This window comes from Heloderma suspectum, chromosome 1 (genome assembly GCF_057233095.1).
Source record: "Heloderma suspectum isolate Gila_16-S chromosome 1, 16-S_ref, whole genome shotgun sequence".
Classification (NCBI taxonomy): domain Eukaryota; kingdom Metazoa; phylum Chordata; class Lepidosauria; order Squamata; family Helodermatidae; genus Heloderma; species Heloderma suspectum.
Genome location: NC_139458.1, coordinates 380,537,996 through 380,558,057, shown reverse-complemented (window position 1 = coordinate 380,558,057; position 20,062 = coordinate 380,537,996). Strand labels below are relative to the sequence as shown.

The 20,062-nt window shown below is 45.6% G+C and overlaps 1 long non-coding RNA gene across 2 annotated transcripts in view; it reads left to right on the top strand.

Moving 5' to 3' along the window:
* Nucleotides 1–13,273, top strand: part of LOC146359932 (uncharacterized) — a 38,426-nt gene extending 25,153 nt beyond the window's left edge. For both annotated transcript variants that reach the window (XR_014786860.1, XR_014786859.1), the window contains exons 2-4: nucleotides 7,146–7,513; nucleotides 9,556–9,640; nucleotides 12,616–13,273. This is a non-coding gene — a long non-coding RNA (uncharacterized LOC146359932). The remainder of the gene's footprint in view (nucleotides 1–7,145; nucleotides 7,514–9,555; nucleotides 9,641–12,615) is intronic.
* Nucleotides 13,274–20,062: the final 6,789 nt, after the last annotated feature.

Below are 20,062 nucleotides of genomic sequence, written 5' to 3'. Positions count from 1 at the left end.
AAGGTAGCTACGAAAGTTGCCCACCATTTGAAAGAAAGGCAGTCTCACTAGCCTAACTTAAGGGGTGGGAGGCTAAACATTCCCTCCTGGAGTGCTGCTGGTCTGATCAATACTGGAGTCCTGTGAAGGATTATAAAAAAAACTTTGGAAACTTTATTTATTTATTTATTTATTTATTTATTTATTTATTTATTGTCATTTCATTTCTATACCGCCCAATAGCCGAAGCTCTCTGGGCGGTTCACGAAAAAGCTTCACTCCTGGATCTTCCACGTCACATATGTTTCGGCTCACAGACGTTGGCCATCCCTTCCCTGGAGCACCTCTCTTATCTTATTCCATGAAGCCACATGCAGGGCAGCTTTGCTGGCTGCAGCATGTCAGCAGAGCCTCTGGCATGCTCCAGGAATGCGACTAATGTGGCCGTGGCTTTAGCATGGGCGGATGTCATTCATCTAGGCAATCAATGCATAGAACCCAAGTGATCAACATGTTTATTTTCTTTGTGTTTCCCCTTGCTAGGTTCAAACCGCTGAGGTTATTTCCTTCTGCTGTCTTCCAAATTTTGTTGGAATAGAGGCACACTGGGCCTTTTTTCTTCATCCAAGCACATGCTGTCTTGAGCTATTCAGAGTTCGAAAGGATAGAGGTTGCAGTCCTCAAATCACAGTCTTGGCATCACTCCTCTGAAATCCATACCACTGTTTAGGTTGTACAATTGTAAGTGTAGGCTTTAGTCTATATTTGATGGTGTGTGTATATATCCTGAGGGCTCTCCCATGGATTGCTACAGAAAGGAAAGAGCCCCATGCTCTCATGGAGCTTTGGCTTCTGGAGACAGCAATGGGAACCCCGTGCACTTGTGATCTTCTGGATCACTCCCATGTCCTGTACTCTAGAAAAGCCAAGCATTCCCATTCTTCTCATCTGCTGCTGTTTCTGATCATCCTTCCTAGTGAATTTATGCCCTCAGTGCTGATGTAGCTTTTGCAACCAGCAAAGTACTCCTCGAATTATTCCTATACCTCTCTTCCATCCCAGCCTAAGTTGTCTAGCTCCATCATCTTTTGTTGTTGAGACTCACCTGTTTGTCTTCCACCCTCTGGCTTCTCAGCTTGAAGAGCCACATGTAATCTGTGTGTTTGGTGGATATAGTTAAGAAAGAAGAGATGTGCTGCCAAACATCATTAGCTTGTGTTCCAGCTATCCCAGACTCTTGCCTCAGTTCACTGAATGATCTTCAGTTAGCTATATGTTTTCATATGGACCAAGGAAGATAATTTTTGAAGCCATCCTGTGCATGCAACATGTTCAGTCAGAACTAGACTAGAGTCTTAACATTTCAACGGACTTGTTTCATCCCTTCAAACTGATGTAGAGTGATAGTGCGATTTTCATCTCAAGGGGCATGAGACAGAGGCTTTGTTCTCATATCTTTAATGCTCAGACTCCTAGATCTTCAGAGGTCCTCCTTCAGCTCCCTCAAAGGGAGTTAGGGAGGTGGCTACAAGAGAGAGGGCCTTTTCCGTTGTGGCACCCTGTTGATGGAATGCCCTCCCCAAAGAGGCTTGCCTGGCACCCCCATTGTTATCTTTTTGTTCCCAGGCTAGACCTTTCTTTTCTCCCAGGCATTTTAGAGTTTGTATTTCACGCAAGAGAATCTCTCTTATTGGGTGGGTAAAAAATACAATAAATAAATAATCACTGCAGTGGTAGACCAATCTGTGTCTGGGCTGTACCACTTCATACAGCATGCATGCATATTACTCCATATCTGTCCCCCACCCCAATAAATAAACTTTTAAAAATGCTTCTCTACATAGGGGGAAAAATCATGTAAAGGAAAAGCCTGGGCTAGCATCCTTTTACTTGACATCTAGTTTGCTATGCGTGGGGATTTTGTGTGTGTGGAAATTCAGGTCAAAGCGATGCCTTTTATTGGAACAATTTCTTCCTTAGCCACTCTCTTCCCGCCTAAAATGCACTTCAGGCTAAGAAGCAAGAGGGAATGTGGAGTCAAGGAAGTGGATCCCAAAACCCAAACGCACCAGAGGTAGACACTCAGGGCTCGGATGGGAGAGAGCGGAGCTGGGTGGGCGGAAAGAGTGGTTGTTCTTACAGACCTGCCACTAGCCCCTATGCTCTCCACACTCCAATAATCAAAGGGCAGCCTGTGTAATTAATACTATTTAGGCTACTCTAATGACAGAGGAAAATGTCTCTTGTCAGCCCCACTTTGCCCACTGGCCCTGATTTAGCAACATGAAAGCATTTTTTTCTGATTAAGTGCTCATTGAAGGAGATAAAAGGGATGGCCATGAAATGTTCTCTTTAATGTGATGAATGTAAAGGGACTGGCAAAGATGGACAAATGGAGAGAGGAAGAGAACGAGGGAGAGAGAGAGAGAGGGAGAGAGAGAAAGAGGAACAGCAGGTGGTGCTACAGATCGGGAGTCAAGGGCAACAGTAGGGTACCCTGAGAAGAACAGTAAAGACTGGAAGGGCATGATGAAAGGGCATGGACTGAGCTGGCTGGCAGGGGACAGGAGGAATGTGGCGAGGGGGATGGGGTTCAATCAGGAATGAGGGCATCAGCAAAGCTGTGGAACTGGTGGAGCTGTGGCACTGTGTGGAATAATTATACTAAATCTGTGTGCCACAAAAGGAGCTCTGTGTTTTGGGAAAGTCTTTGTGAAGGCCATCACAGAAGGCCAGGGCTTCAGTTTGAAGTGGAACCAGCTTTCAAGCAATACACATCTTGCCATCAATCTGGTCAAGCAAGTCCAGTCATCTGCATCTGCATCTGCTTCTCCATCTCTAGCATTTCCATCACCAATATAGGCTCAGGCCATCACAGTACAATACAACCATGCTTCTGCTGAATTATCTTTATTTAAAGATAAGGATGGCAAAGTAGAAGATGGAAACACTTGTAAGGTTAGAGCAGCCTACCCTGACTTGGTGCCCTCCAGGTGTTTTGGACTTCAACTCCCATCACTCCCAGTCAGCATGGCCAGTGTTCAGGAATTCTGGGAGTTGTAGTCCAGAACATCTGGAGGGCACCAGGTTGGGGGAAGTCTGGCTTAGAGGATAAACGTGTCTTGTACAGAGACTGGAAGCTGAAAAGCCAGTTCACACACGCCAGTTTTCTACTTGGGTATTGCTTTTGTGTAGAAAAAGTGCCTTCGGACCATGCACGCATTCTGATATGTAAGGAGTGCACATGTATCTGTTGCACCAACAATGTCTTTCCTCTGAACGTACATGCAGCAAACGAGATGAAAGTGAAAGAGAAAGAGGGCTGCACCAAGAGCAAGGAAAATGAAAGAGGCAAAGATGATGAGATGCAACTGCAATTTTTTTTTAAAAAAAATTCCCAACCTGTTTTGAATATTTTTGTCAATGGAAATTGATCAACAGTTTAACAGACCCAACGTTGCATCTGTTGCCTATCAGTTAGGGATGTACGAAAGTTCCGCCACGGATCTTGGGGAGGCTGAATGCCAGCGCATTCGGCCCCCTGAAATCGGGGCGGAACGGCCCGCCACCCCCCCGGGACGGGACTTACCTGGGGCGGATCTTCCTGGCGGCGGTGGCTGCGGCGGCGCTTCTGGCGGCGGTTCGGCAGCGGCGGCTGCGGTGGCTGTGGTGGCCGGTCTTCCGACTGGCTGCCGCCGCCGCCATTTCCAGGTTTTAAAAAAAACAAAACAAGAAAAGTGATAGGCTATGTAAAGATTTACGTAGCCTATCACAGCTAGATTTAAAAAAAACACCATGATAGGCTATGTAAATCTTTACGTAGCCTATCACGGCTGACTTAAAAAACCCCCAAAAAAGCGCGTATGCAAATGGCGGTAGCCATGTCCGCCGCCATTTGCGTCCTTTATTTTGGCACGCCTTAGTCTACGTAAACATTTACGTAGACTAAGACGGCGAAAATAAGGGGAACGCAAATAGCGTAGACGCTATGCTATTTGCATTCCCCTTATTTTCGCCGTCTTAGTCTACGTAAATGTTTACGTAGACTAAGACGTGCCAAAATAAGGAACGCAAATGGCGGTGGCCATGGGTGCCGCCATTTGCATACACATGTTTTTTGTTTTTTTTTAAATCAGCAGTGATAGGCAACGTAAAGGTTTACATAGCCTATCACGGCTGACTGCAGGGACACAAACGGTGGTGGCTACAGCCGCCGCCATTTGCATCCCTGCTAGCCAGTGGCCGGATGTCTGGCTGCTGGTGGAGCCGGCCAGCGGCTCCGCAGAATCGCTGTGGAGCACAGCCGGCCGGCCAGGATTCCGGGGGGGGGAGGAATAGAGTGCCTCCCCCCCGGCGAAGATTCCAGGGGGAGGGATGGAACACCTCCCCCCTCACCATCAACATAATCCCCGAAAGGCAAGTGATTTTCGTACATCCCTACTATCAGTGCAATACCAGAAGGAGATGCAACTGCAGGTCAGAATGGATGATACCAGTCTCCGGATCTCCCCCATGAATATGTTGGGGAGGGAGAAAGCTCCTGCCCTCATAGCATCATAGGAAGCTGCCTTATATGGAGTTTCGGCCATTGGTCCATCTAGCTTAGTATTGTCTACATTGGGGTAGACAACCTAGTGCCCTGCAAATGTTTTGGCCTACAACTGGCTTCAGCCCCAGCCAGCATGGCCAATGGTCAGGGATTGTGGGAATTATAGCCAAAAATATCTGGAGGCACCAGGTTGCCTATCCTGGTCTACCCTGTTTGGCAGTGGCTGTCTAGGGTTTTGGACAGGAGTCTTTCCCAGTCCCATCTGGAGATACCAGGGACTGAACCTGGGACCTCTGGCATGCAAAGCATGGGCTATGCCACAGAGCCACAGCTACAGCTCTTACCATCCCTGCCCACTCAGTGCACCTGCCTGGCTCTGATGGCCTCAAGGGTGCAACATTTGAACAGGGCTATGTGGATCATGTCTAATTTGAGTAGACCAGAGGTGGGCAGTCCAGACGACTGGGGGCCATTTTTGCTCTGTGGACCCCCATCGTAGGCTGCTGCCCATGGGGTGCCATGCCATCCCTCCACCCCCAAAAGCTGAAACCATTCCATAGCACTACAGAGAACTACAGTGGTGAAATGTAGCTAATTTCCAAGCTACATTTAGCCCTTTTGGCATTCCATAATAGCTATAGAGCGCTGAAAAGGTGAATTTAGCTTGCAAATGGGGTAATTTTGGTACTTTGGGCACTCTGTAACTAAAAATGTGGGGGGGCACCAGGGGGTAGCAGGGGGCAGCAGGGACCACAGTGGGGAGGGGGCTTGGCAGAGGCTGTACGTGGCTTGGGGGGCCCACAGATCACCCACTCCTGGCATAGGCCAATTTTGCAAGGGCAAAATCCTAGATAAATTCCTGGAATCAACTGAACCTACACAAATGAGATGTTCTGTGTGTGGCCCATGCTTAGAAAATTATGCCTCCACATGGATGCCGGTGGGCATTAGAAGTAGGGCAGATGCACTGGAGGGCAGTCTCTCTTTGCTCTCCATCCTACATCTGGGATGGATCTGGGGACAGGTGTCATCTGACCCGTCCTCTTGTGTCTCTTTAACTGTGGAATAATTTCCCCTGATGAACCCATTCAAAACATCTCGGCAATCATTTGTTACAATTTAGTTCCACCTCATTAGCTAATTAGCCTGTTGCATTTTTTCAGGGGTGTGCTATGTCTGCATGGTGCCAGAAGTGGAAGTGGTTGCATGTTAACTTCCTTGCCTGTGTGCCTATATGCATGGCGAGGGAGCAGGAAGTCTGTGAAAAAGAAGAGCAGAAAACATGGATTCTGATGTGTAGCACGTCTATGTGAATCCACCTGTACATATACTGATGAGAAGTTACTGGGTCAAATCCAACCAGTGCTGGCTCCAGATTTTGGAGGGCCCCCTCAATGGGCCCCTTCCTTCAGTCAGTCTACCTTCTCACCACCATCGTCATCAGCTGCTATTGCTCCTCATCCTCTGTCTCATTATTGCTGCCACTTGCTTGACTGACAGGCAGAGAGCCAAGGAGCAAGCAGGCTGTGGCATCTCTTGCTCCTCCTCTCCGTCACTATTGTCTGGGCCAAGGCAAGAGGGAGGTGAACAAGCAGGTTGCAATGGTGAAGAGGAGGAGCAAGTCCAGGGGACTTTTGTCACTGGGCCCCTCCTGGGGTGTGGGCCCTTGGCAAGTGCCTGACCAAGCATACCCTGACATCAGCCCTGAATCCAACATCGCGCTAATGGAAGCTCACTAGCATGATGGGACTTTCTCCCTCTTTTTCCCCACCTCCGCAACCCTCTGCACTGTCTGATAATCTGCTCTGGAAGATTTCCCAGCCAGAGATGATTTTGAAAGCACACGGGGGCTGTTGAAGAAGGGGACTTGCCCACCTTCCTGGTTCCGTTGGTGAAATGGCTTCTGTCAGCAGACTGACACAGATGGATTCTGTCCATTGTGTCCTAGTGATTTCATCTTGATATGTTTAATTGTTCAGTTTGGCCCAGTATACATAGCAATGACAACATGCATAGTTGTTGTAAAAGTGATAAGGGTTGAGAATCCTTCCTGTTTCAGGACAAACACTGATCACCACAGGAAAAGGGTCTTTATGGAAAGGGTGGAGGGGGGGGAGAAACAATCATGTCATGTGGTCCTTTGCACAGGTTTGATCTAGCAGCACATGCTTTTGGCTGCTGTTTTAAACAAATCCCAGAAAAGTTTTGTTTATGATCTTTGGGAGGTACATTTCTAAGCATCCCATCTTTGGATGGCCTTTACAAGAGTTCGCTAAAATAATACCGTATGCTGATGTCATGGATATTTTCTAAATTGTGAAGCAATGCTGCTGTTCATCTTTGGCATGTGGCTATGCCTTCAGGAGTGCCACTGGAATGAAAGAAATAGCGTTAAGTACAGTGTCGTGGCTTATGAAAATACCTGCAAGTGATCGTTATGGGGTAACATTTTCACCAAAGGCAGTAAATCTGTCGTCCTGGGGTTTAACTTTGTAAACACTTTGTGCTTTAAAACAAATAAATAAACTGGTAAAAATGGCCTATTAACAGGTGTTGTCTACATGCTAAGGCTGGAGAATTGAACCCTGTAATTGTCAGTTGTCTATTTATTCTGCAGGTTATTTATAGCTGGTCACATCTCCAAGGAGGAGCCTTTGTGTCGTGCTGTCTACAGCTTCATAATGGAGTGCATTCGATGTCAGAATTTTAATGCAAAATGTGACGTTTACAGAACAGGCCGCGGTACTGCATGTCCCAGATGCCAGCCATTCTCTGAGGGCAACAGGCTAAGCTGGCTATGCACACACGGTGGCTGCAATCCAGCCCACAGTTTTGCTGGCTCTTCCTGCCCACTGAAGTCAATGGGACATATATGTACGCAAACGTAGGAGCCGCAGACCACTTGAGCTGAAGTTAATAGAATCATCGCTTATGCTAGCTGTGCTGCCAGGAATATCATAGGGACACAAGGAGGTGATTGGTAAGGTATGTTGTAATTTAAAAAGCCCATGAGAAGAATTCTGTTTCCTAACCCATTTTCTAACCTCTCAGCAGTGAGTTTCTGTGGAAAATCTATCTGCCTTGTTGGAATGTTGTCCTGTTCCATTTGTGTTGTCGTTCCCTAAGTATTCCCAGGGCCAAACCAGATGCGTGCACCAGGGGAGGCTGGTGGTTCCGATGTCTGTGGGGTGCTGAATCTACTCCAGGTTTCAGTCAGAACCAGTCAGAACCCTGAAGGAGCTTCCTTTTATAGCTCCTTTAAAGTTCTGACTGGTTCTGGCTGAAACCCAGAGCAGATTCAGCACCGCACGGACATGGGAGCCACCAGCCTCCACTGGGGTGCCTGTTTCATAAGCATATGCTCAGCAGCTAGGCTCTAAAGCGGCGGTTGGGGGGTTAGTTTTTAACCCTAAACGGAGCACATGGGGAATGGGAGTGGAAAGTGTTATTCACCCCCACCTTGCCTCCCGAAGCTCTACTGCTTTAAGTCATTTTTCCTCAGCCCTGCCCAGATACCGAAGCGAGCTGAGTGGGAAGGAGAACTGTCTTAGAGTGGAGGGAGGTAAGATGGGGAGGGGTGTGTGTGTAAGATGCGGGGGAGGGTTTCTGCCCCCATCCCCTGTGTGCTCCAGTTAGTGTTAGAATTTAACCCACCCCCACTTCAGCTGAACTGGTGAGTAGGGTGGCCAGTAACCTATTGCCAAAAGGAAGAAATGCATCTCCCCCAGAAGAGAGGAGAAGAGAGGACACAGATTTGTGTAAAATGCATATATGTTAATTTAAATGCACATTTAGAAACAGTGACCATAATTTAAATAGAAATGCAATACATCTCCCCATAGTGGGGAAGATTGTGACCAAATGTCCTGTGAGCGGGGCCGTCTCAAGACATTTTGCTGTCTGAGGCAAAGAACAAGATGGCGCCCCCTCCCAGTCCATGGACAAAAGCCACCTGGACTGGCAGATGGACCTGTCGTCAGCACTCATGAGGCAGCAGCATCCTCCACTGCACCTGAAGGCAGCAGGCTAACCTAGGGGAAACCTATGCAGACTGCATGGCACACAGGGCTGTCCTTCAACACCTTTCTGACACCTCCTAGCATCTGCTACGTGAGGCAATTGCGTCATTCTGCCTAATGATAGGGCCAGCCCTGCCTGTGAGCCTGCTCACTCTACTCTCCAACTGCTGATGGGCAACGTCAAGACCCCTGCACTGCCTTCTTCTTGTTCTCTGTCTTTAAATTGGACTTTGACTGGACAGCCCATCAAATAGAGAATGTTTTCAAATAGAGGACTCTCCTCTGTAAAGCTTTTGTACGTGGCTTCCCTACCAGCAAGTGCAAGTCAGACTTTGTTGTCTGGACCCCCTGTAAAATTCCAAGAATGAGGCAGGGCAATGGAATTATAAAAGCCTTGTCTGGAAGCATCTTTTATCTGTGTTCTGTTGACAAGTGAGGACACTACTTTTTAATCAAGCAATTGACTCTGCTGTTGCTTAATTTTATTAATGACTGTTAGTGCATGTGTAACATTTTTTGCCGCTGCCTTTTGCTTGTTGACAATGTGTTCTAATGATGATTGTTTTTATTTGTGGGGGTATGGATGTTATTCAGTAAGCCTCTACTGAGATTCCTTGTTGGGAGGGATAACAATTTCTTAAATAAACGATTTCGTCAACATTTTGTGGTATGTGCCAGAGGTAGGTGCACAGCAACTGGTAGACAACAGACAAATTAGTGCACTTAATCTGTATAATTAGAAATCATTTGCATATTATGCAAACCAGGCTGCACAAATTTGGGATATGGCAACTTGGTATGCATGTGTACACTCACGCATGCGTGCACACATAACATTTCAATCAAACATTGTTGATTGTCTACCTCAGTAGAAAGATAGTTGAAAACTGGAGAAGATCTTTTGAAATATGTTTTCTTCCCATGAGGTATGGATGAAATGAATTCATTATATTTGTGGCCTGAATATCTTTAAGTCTCTCTCTCTCTCTCTCTCTCTCTCTCTTTCAGACTACAAAATGACACAGGATGATGTGGAAGAGCCCATGGGTAGCCTCAGGCTCTGACCAGGGAGTTTATTTGCACCACAGTTTCTGTGCGTGTCATACCATGTGCCAAATCCTACTCTTCCAGCTCTGGACATTGTAATCGTTGATCTAAGGATATTAATTATAACAATTTAGTTTAGAAATGTAGGAAATTCCAGGAGAAGCTTCTTAAAGGATGTTTTAGATTAGGGGATAAAGATATTTTGATAGTGTTGACTTATGGCTAATATGTACTGCTATCTTTTAGCCTACATTGGGAAGACTTAATTTTATCCAGGTGTAAGTGGGTTTGCTATTGCTGACAATAATACTGCCCAAGTGTAATGAACAGGCTATTATTTAGATTTACAGAACAAGGGCTTATGCCTCTGTTAAATCCCCTTTGGATTGTATGCAGTGAATACAATGTTACCCCATGCCAGATGTCAATGAAAAAGTTGGGACTTGTAAATGAAAGGGTTAGATTGGCTTACATTGATCCAGGGATATCTAGGTTGCTAGAGTGGTGTAAATTCAAAGTTGTCCATCTTTTGCATAATTTTTTTTTGTCCCCCTGGGTTGTTTACATATACAAGGAACCATAGGTTCTGTAGAGACTTTAGTCATACACCTGTAGGGTATATAACATTTGGAAGATGCCTTATATCAAGTTAGATCTATGCTCTATCTAGCCCAGCTGGAGATGGAGAAATCTGTCAGTTTCGCTTCCTCCTACATTCTGATATTTCAGATCTCAACTCCTTTCTATCCCGTTTATAAAGAAATGTGTGAATGTTGGTAAGTTGTTACCATAAACAAACTGGACAAAGTTCTCGTCCCTCTGTATTGGCCAAATCCAACAGGTACGGCTGTTCCAAGCATGGAGAGGTGTGCACTGTACCCGCCTGACAGGATCCCTAGCACAGCACCCGTGGGACCGCCAATGGTGCCCACAAAGCTCTCCCTTTGTTGCCCCCTTCAAAACAAGTATATTAAGAAAACCTTGGAAAATGTTCAGGCAGTCTTCTTTCTTGCCCCTTCTAGCCCCTAGCCTTGCTCTTTTTCTCCCCTCTGCCCCTTTGCCTTGCTTTCCCCCCCTCCTTTTAGCTCACTGTTTTCCCCCCTCCCAGCCTCTAGCTGTGCTGTTTGCTACCCCTTTGCCTTGCTGTTTCTCCCTCCCTCCCAGCCTCTAGCAGTGCTCTTTCTCTCCCTTGTACCCCTTTGCCTTGCTATTTTCACCTCCCTCTGAGCCTTTAGCATCACTATTTCTCTCCCTTGCCCCTCTTTAGCTCACGTTTGACTAGTCAGGCCCCCATTGCAGTCATTATATGACTACTAGCCACATCCTCCATGGAAGCCATTTTATGGTGGTGCCCACAGCAGTTTCTCAAATTCCCAAATGTGCCCACGGGTCCAAAAAGGTTGGGGATCCCTGTGTTAAAGATGAGTAGCCTGTCAGAAAAAAAGAGTCAACCCAGTTATACATCACAAGCATGGTCAAATACTCAAGGATAGAAAGCCAGGTATTACGAGCTAAGCATCCAAAACCCTCTGCTGGGATGGATGGATCTGTCAGTTTGACCTTCCCCCACATTCAAATGTTTAAAATCTCAAGTTGTTTCTGTCCCATTTATAAAGAAATTTGTGGATCTCGGGAAGACAAATTCCCACCCAACCTATGCAGTGCTGTCTCTCCTGACAGGCAGTGGCCCTTTGGGGTATCAAGTAGAGGTCTGTCTGAACTATGCTCCCTGCTTGGCTCTCATGGCAACATGATTTTGTGGGTCTACAGCAGGGGTGTTGAATCTCAGGCCCTTGGGCCAAATCCATCCCACCTGAGGTCCCAATCTGACCCTCCAGGTTCCCCAGATGGCCCCATCCCCTTCCCCTGGCCCCACCCCCTTTCCACTGACCATCAATCATCTGGTGGTTTCTTGGCTTTTGCATGCCCCCCCTTCTAAGAGATTGAAATGCTTCTCCTAAGGCTTAGTTACTGGCAGTAAGCGCTCTAGGTGAAAATATGCTGAGATTTTTGTCTCCACCCCTTCTGCCCCTTTTGCCATTGGTCCCACTCACCACTGGAATGTGGCCCCTGAGAGTTTCTCCAAAGTGGAATCCAGCCCTAATGCTGAAAGAGGTTCCCCACTCTTGGCTTAGAGGAGGCAGATGCTCACACAGAGCTAACATAATCACTCCCTTTGCAATCTCAAGGGATCCAGGTTTAATTGTCTTGTGAATATTGTAACCTTGTCTGCAATTTACTGGAAGGGGGCAGTGTTGCAGTTACTTTGTTCATGAGAATTTTGATCAAAGCTAGCCTTAGGATCTCTATAGCCTACGATGTGGTTTCCTGTGAGTTCTTCCTTTTTGCTCCTCCCCTTCCTTCCCCCTGCCCTCTCTGACTTCCACTGTTGCTGGGAGCACATCTGTTTGCTGTCTCACTCCTGCCAGTGTAACAGAACACAAAATGGACAGAACAAACTCTTTTGAAACTCTACGCTGTACCTGCATTGTATATGCAAGAACATTTGTGAGTAAAAGTGTTTTTCTTTTCTTCACTCAGGAAGGGTGTGGTTTCCTTTTGTTGTTCTAAGATAGCCTGTGTACATGTGAGACTGGTAAACGCTCATTCTGCTTTTGCCTTTTCCCCCCTCTCTGCTAATTACCCTTCTAACAGGAGGCATCATTACTAAATTATCCCATCAAACTGAGCCCACACTTACATCTCTGATCCCAAGTACCTGCTGTGAAGGAGCCATCTTGCTCTGGCTGATGTTTTGACTGGTGGCACTGCTGTGGCATCACCATCTGTGAAAGCAATAGCTACCATTAGGTGACTTCTTCAGAGCCTTGCAGTAAATGGTCTAGATTTACACCATAATAAAAGGTAACGTTGGTGAAATGTCTGTTTGTTCAGGGCAGGTTACCTGATAGTAAAATAGCACACAGGAAAGCTGTCTGCTGCCATATAGCACAGACTGGATTATTTAACTCCCCAGGCTCATTTGAGATTTCAGACTTGTAATCCTGTTGTCTTTTGCAGGTTTCGGAACTAGTTTCTTTCAATCTCTCCCTCTCTTATGGGAAATGGTTTGTTGGACCATAAACATTTTTGTACCAGACTGAGCATAGCTGAGTTTGAATGGGAAAAACGAAAGTCAGACACCATACTAAGAAATCCGTGGCAAAAAAGAAAAGGAAAGAAGAAGATCGTATTTGCATCTGTTTGCGTTTAGCAGCACTATGGTTTGGCTAGTTAAAGCAAGGCACATCTGTGCATCGTGACTTAAGGGAGAGTGTTTTTTCTACCTATTGGTGTGATAGTGCTTTGCACTGCTGACATCTACCTGGGATTGATCTGCAACCAAAAGAATGCTCTGAGAAAACAGGGGTGGTTTTAAAATGTTGGCTGGCATTTATGCCACAGTCCTCAAGCAAACAGGACGAGATCATAATCCTCAGACAGACAGAGCCATCATGCATCTGCACTAGATCAGGTGACCTAATATGCCTTAGAAAATTAAGGCTGGCTATGATCTTCAACTTTCCTCTGCCATCGTGACGCTGGAGTGACTTGGTTTCTGCAGTAAAAAACCTCCAAAACAACCCCCCCTCCAGGTTCTGTAAACAAGGGAACCAATTAGGTGATTATTCTTGTATGATATTATCCATGGGCATCCCCCCCACCCATTAGTGTTTGCAAAAGAAAAAGAAGAGGAAAAGAATATGAACACATGCACAAAAGTGACAGGATCCAGGAAATGAATCATCTTCCTTAGAAAGGTTAAAATGTCTGGAGCTTTAATCTTCAGAAAAAGATGACTAAAATGGCACATGGCAGAGACGTGTAAACACATGAGTGTTGTGGAGAAAGTAAATAGGGACGGGGGGATATTCACTTTCGCCCAAAATACAATGATGTCATTGAAAGTGATAAACAGTGGGTGTGAGACCTAAACAAGTTCACAGGTTCTTTGCACAACATACGATCAACCTATGGAACTCACCTCAACAAGATGTTACGGTGACAATGGGCTTGAACGAGTTTATACAAGGATTAGGTGGGACTCTTTTTCCGACCAACAAAGCAGCTGACATACTGCACTCACACAGCACACGGGTCAGCAGTATTCCCTGCTTGCACAAATCTGAAGTTCAACAGTTGAGAAGGACACGGAGAAGGAAAGAGGAAGCCAACTTCTGCCAAAAAGTGTGTAATTATTCAGACATTTCACCAGCATGTTTGAAGACGAAGAGGAGGAGTGGGTTAGAGAGGATAGGAAAGGTAATGGGTTGAGAGCATCTGGTCACTCTCAAGGACAAGCTGAGGAGCTCCCGGCCTGTTTACTCTACTGTGCCTTGGTTGGGATAAGGGCCAAGGGCCCTTGTCTTTTCACTTCCTTGCAAGGTGCTGCTAAGGAACGCAGTCAGGAGCATGTGACTCACAGCTACCGCGCGGCTGCTGTCTTTGAAGTCTGATAATAAGGAGGATGACTGTCATGTGACATGTCGTGCAAGCAGCACTCAGAGAAATAAAACAGATTTGAGAAAGGTCAGCCTTTGGTTTGAGGGCACATAGTGGAATGGATTAATGTATGGGATGTCCTATAAGAATCCAAAGAGGGTGAGAGGCAGGAGCATTTACGTGTGGTTGCTCTTTTCAGCAAAAGTGCCTTAGGGTCGAATATCTGAATCCGGCACAGAGCTAGCATGGGCTGCTTCATACATCTTTATTTGTTTATTCTTATTCATTAACCTGTTCCTAACCCACACCATATCAATGAATCTCAGGGTGGGCTACAAGCAATACAAAATAACTCATCAAGAAAACATAAAACAATCCTCTATAATCCAGTATATAAAATCAGCGATGATAAATCAGAACCGAGCTGTGGTCAATCAGACCCCAAAGCTGGGGTAAATAGCCAGATCTCAACTTGGCACCAAAATGAAGTCAGTGTCAGAGCCAGCAATGCCTCTGGGGGAGCAGAGGGCATGCCATAACCAGGGTGCCATGGCCAAAAAGGCCCTCCTTCGCATCTCCACATCAGCTCCCAATGGTGGGATGCAGAGGAGAGCTCCCTTGGTAGATCTTAATGCTCCCCCAGATATCGAGCTCCCATGCCATTTAGGCCATGGAGGCTGGTGGCTCCAATGTCAGTGGGGCAGTAAATCCGCTCCGGGTTTCAGTCAGAACTCTAACGAAGCTCTCCAAGGGGCTTGTATTTGCTGCCTTCTTTATTGTTATGATGGTGCTATAGGTTTAGTGCTTTTTATTGTACTGAATACTGTTTTAATTATACTTGTACATCACTCTGGTATCCATAAGGATGAAGGGTGATTTTAAAATGTTTTATTAAATAATACATTAATAATAACAATATAGCAAGTTTCTAACTTTAATGGTTATAGAGAAAAGTTATACGCTAAAAAGCATGAACATACAGTGCAGTAGGCAGAACTTCTGCTAATCAGGATTTAGGGTGCGTAAGGAAGCTTTGCCTATTGGGCGCTATAGAAATATAATAAATAGTTCTGATTACAGAATTGTGTGCGCGCGTGCACGTGCACAGATATGTCTGCAGTAATAAGCTGTCTTCTCTGTAGGTGCCATATCAGAAAGCTGATCAGAAAGCAAAACAACCAGAGCCTGCTTTATCATGAAGCAACAAGAGCTGCTTTGGGTAACAGATTCTTAGAGGGGAGCCGTTTTCCTGCCTTCTATCAGTGATGTTTTAAAAAACAAAACTCCCAACCCAAAGCTGTGTATAAGTGGCGTTTGGACTATGTGTTTCAGGCATGAGAGGTTCCATGGTTGGCAATGAAAACAACAAGGTAAACTAAGCAAGAAGAACTTCCATCTGTACTGCTATAGGAGGAAAGGTATGTGGAGAAGGCAAGCTAGCTGAGGTTTTTTTCCCCAGAGAGCCAAGCACCCTTAAAGATGGAAAAGCCTTGGCTTTCTTCTGCCTGCTTCATCTCTGATGTCACAGTGGGGCTGTATTATTCTTGCAAGAGAGTCACTGGCCTGGCCCACTGCTTGCAATGGACTTTGTGAGGTCAGCCAGCCTGATGAGGAGGTGCAGGCCTTCCGCCCACCACTGGCCCAGGTGCTCTGATGTTACGGAAGGTCTTAAAATTCCAGGGCCATGTAGCTACTGCTTATGGGCAATTGAGAAAGTTTGATTCAAAGTGCTGTCGGCAACATAAGGCTAAATTAACCTGTGCTGAAGCCTATCTACACAGCCACCAGCTTTGAAATGCGGGGCAAGTCAGTTGAGTAGCATCAGGGCTTTTTGCCAGAGACAGAGTGAGAGTAGTTGCTTCTTATCGGATAAGGTTATCTTCACAGACAAAATAGTTTTTTCAGAGCCTGTAGGGCAGCGGTAGAGCACATGCTTTACATGCAGAAGGTCCCTAGTTCAATCCTTAGCACCTCTCATTTAAAGGAGCAGGTAGAAGAACTGAGAATGCTGGAGAAGTCTCTTACGAGTCCCCTGGACTGCAAGGAGGTCAAATCAGTCCATCCTAAAGGAAATCAACCCTGAGTGCTCATTGGAAGGACAGATACTGAAGCTGAAGCTCAAATATTTTGGCCACCTAATGCGAAGAGAAAACTCCCTGGAAAAGACCCTGATGCTGGGAAAGACTGAAGGCAAAAGGAGAAGGGGACGGCAGAGGATGAGATGGCTAGAGAGCATCACCGATGCAATGAATATGAACTTGAGCACGCTCCGGGAGAGAGCGCAGGACAGGAAGGCCTGGCGTGCTATGGTCCATGGGGTCATGAAGAGTCGGACACGACTGAGCGACTGAACAAGAAGAAGAAGAAGAAGAAAAGAAGAAGAAGAAGAAGATCTGAGACCCTGGAGACCTTCTGCTTGGAATGCTTCAGGAATCCGATCTCTGTGAATTCCAGTATGAACTGACCTGATTCATGTATCCCAGACTAATGTGGGGATCGGAATGTAATGATCTTTTGGATTTCACACTGAATGCCGCAAAGGCGTTCCCTGCTCAAAACCTCCACCCCAAATTACATTTTAAAATCTGTATCTTATGTTAACATATTTTTAGAGCAGAGGTCCCCAACCTTTTTGGACGTGAAGGTGCATTTGGGAATTGGAGATATTGCTGTGGGCACCACCACATAATGCCTGATCAGTGGGTCAGCACTTTGGCGTCTATGTTTCACATCTATGGGTCTTAGGCTGTGTCTTATTCAGCAAAAAATTTGCTTCTTCTGTATTGGACACCTCAACATCTCTTTAATAAGGGATTGTCTAATTCAGCTAACTGCTCATGGTGCAATACAGCGAATGCTTCTTTTAAACATATGTTTTGGCAATGCCCAGTAGTTGCTTCTTTTTATGCGGAGGTTATTACACAGACAAATTTTGTGCCGGAAAAGTCTTTAATATTCACTGATATACATGCCCTTTTAATTATTTACCTGCTTCACGGAAATTGACAAATAGTCAGTGTAAATGGATTCTCTGCACGCTTATGACAGCTAAAAGACTAATATTACAACACTGGAAGGATAAACACTCACCTCCTGTAATGCAATGGATTGAGGACCTTATAGCACTTTCAATATTTAAAAGGGTGGCATATAGATGTCACTCACTGGAAAAGACCCTGATGCTGGGGGAGACTGAAGGCAAAAGGAGAAGGGGACGGCAGAGGATGAGATGGCTAGAGAGCATCACCGATGCAATGAATATGAACTTGAGCACGCTCCGGGAGAGAGCGCAGGACAGGAAGGCCTGGTGTGCTGTGGTCCATGGGGTCACGAAGAGTCGGACACGACTGAACGACTGAACAACAACAACATATAGATGTCACCTTCAAATGGATACTTATTTGGATATTTGGTCCACTTTTGTTGCATGTATAATTGTTGAAGCTGTATGCATTTCATACAAATCTATGTATGCATATTGAAAAAATGGGGGGGGGAACATTTTTGGGTGCTCACAGGCACCATGTTGGGGACCCCTCGTTTAGAGACTCTTACATATGTACTTGGTGAGAATACACATTGAAATGTGTGTCGATATACAAATTGCTGTGCGACTTTTAATTTTCATTTTATATCACACAATGCAGAAATGGGATGGAAAGGACTTACGAATGGACACATGCAGAATTTACATGGGCCTGAAACAGACTGATTCATCCATGCCTACCTGCTGGGCTAAATGGAGAAACAGTCTGACCTCTATGTCCATTTCTCTTATCCTTGGTGATTCCCAAGGAAGGGTGGGTACTATCCAGTTCATTCAAAGGTTTCCCATATTTGAAAACTTTTATCACATTCCTTCCTTAGCCTTCTCTTCTCTGAGCAAATCATGCCAAGTTCCTTTAACATTCCCTCAAAGGTTCTACATTCCGGACCATTTATCGTCTTTGAGGCTTTTCTCTGAAGTCTTGCCATCTGCCCCATCTTCCTTGAAGGGTGGTGCAAAGACTTCAGTACTCTGGCTAAGGCTGGAGTGCTCCCAAGCAGGGTGGAAGCACAACGGAATCCTTGTAGTTCACAGTCTTTGGAGGAGCATTTGTTCAGAACAAATGAGGGGTGTCCTGAAAACAGCTGGCCATAAGGTATAGAGGCAAAGCATCATGGAAGGCAGCACGCAAAGCATGCCCATTATGGCAGAACCAGATACACTTGGTTTACCGTCTTACTCATGCAATTTTTATGTGATGATTTCATTCACACATTCCCAAATGATATGTTTCTTGGGGAGTTTTTGCATTACTTTATTGGTTGGCTCCTATTTAGCTTGTGACAACTCCAAGACTTTTCTTTGCAGCATAATTTCCTAGCCAACAATTCTCTACATTTGATATGAGAGCGGATGAAGCTACACCAGCCTTTCCTCCAGATGTGTCTGATTGCGATCCCCATCACACCATGCTGGCTGGCCATGATGGGAGCTGTAGTCCAACACATCTGGAGGGCACCAGGCTGGGGGAGCTGGTGTAATGGTTATGAGTACAAGCTGCTTGGAAATTTCCAGCTGCAATCTCAGCCAGGAGTTTAAAGGGCGGCCACAGGCTCTCAGTCCTGCAGCTTCAGTTAGCCACCTGCGATATGACACTAATGATACTGGCATATATTACAGGGCTGTTGTAAGGGTTGAAGAGGCGCTGTATGTGAGACACTTTGAACACCTGAAATACACTACATAAATGCATGGAATTGTTACTATATTTGGTTTTTTGTTTGTTTTATTCCTGTGTGGGAGACTTCATATTAGCAGGGATGGACAAACAGGCTAAGTATGTTCCCTCCCTTGTTTGTATGTTCCTCCAAACAACCTGCCTGTTTCCCATGCAGATTTTTAGGGTAAAATCCTTAAAAATCTATATAATTTAGTCAAATTTTAAAACAAAACAGGTGGTCTGAGGTGGTCTAATGGCTCTATGTCCCCCCCCCCCCAGTATCCTGTGAGACTACCCAAAAGATGGCTGCCTTCATAGGTACATAATGGCAGCCATCACTTTCCCCTTATCAATACCCAGGAAGCAACAGGGCATCCTAATGTGCTGCCTCTTCTCAGGCATTTTTAGAAATAATTTTTGTCAAACACAGTCACTGCCAAGCTTTGTAGTTGCTTCAAGCAGCTCTGAACTGTAAAATAATTTTAGGAAAAAATGCCCCCCCCCCCGCGAGCCCTTGGACGACCTCATAAACTAATGGAAGTACTGTGGGGTGGGATGGAACCGTTTGCAGAGCAGTTTGTAGAAATGCAGAATAGCCCACATATCCATGTTCCATTCCGAGGACAGGTTGGGAGGGGAGAATTTTCAAATGTTTGCATAAAAAACCAGAGTGGATTAAATTCTGCCCCATTCCTACATGTTAGTCATCTCAAACCAAGTTGCTGTCCACCATGTTTGCTCAGCCACACTGAAGGGGACACTGGGACAATAGCAGAATAGTAAAAGATGTATTTTAGCCCATATGCTGATGGGTGTGCATCACAGCTCCACTCCACCAGGGTAAATATGTGCTTTTCCTTTAGGACATTTGCTGTTTTCTCCTCATCCTGTTGTCATGATGCCTCCTTTCTCTCCTTTTCTAAAGTGATTTTTAAAAACAATCTCAGTGTTGTCAGCCACAAGTATATTAAACAAACCCAGACATCCTATCCCTCCATCTAAAATAATGGGGGAAACATGCCTTAAAAAAATGCAGAAAAAGTCCTGAGGACCTTCATCATCTGGCATTGCTCTGGCACAATCTCCATTCATTGTAACAGAGCTTGATGTGGGGTCATGCTTAGTGGGTGGTGTTCTCTAAGCAGAAAAGGGCTCCTGGAGATTGCTGCAAAGGACGCTGAGGAAGCCATCGTCAAAGAAATGACAAATGAGCAAGGCTATGCCTGCCTGCTCCAGCTGTGTTTTGCATGATTTGTACCCAAATGATCCACAAAAAACTGGTGCCGTCAACACCTCATCCCAGGTGCTGTCACCATGAA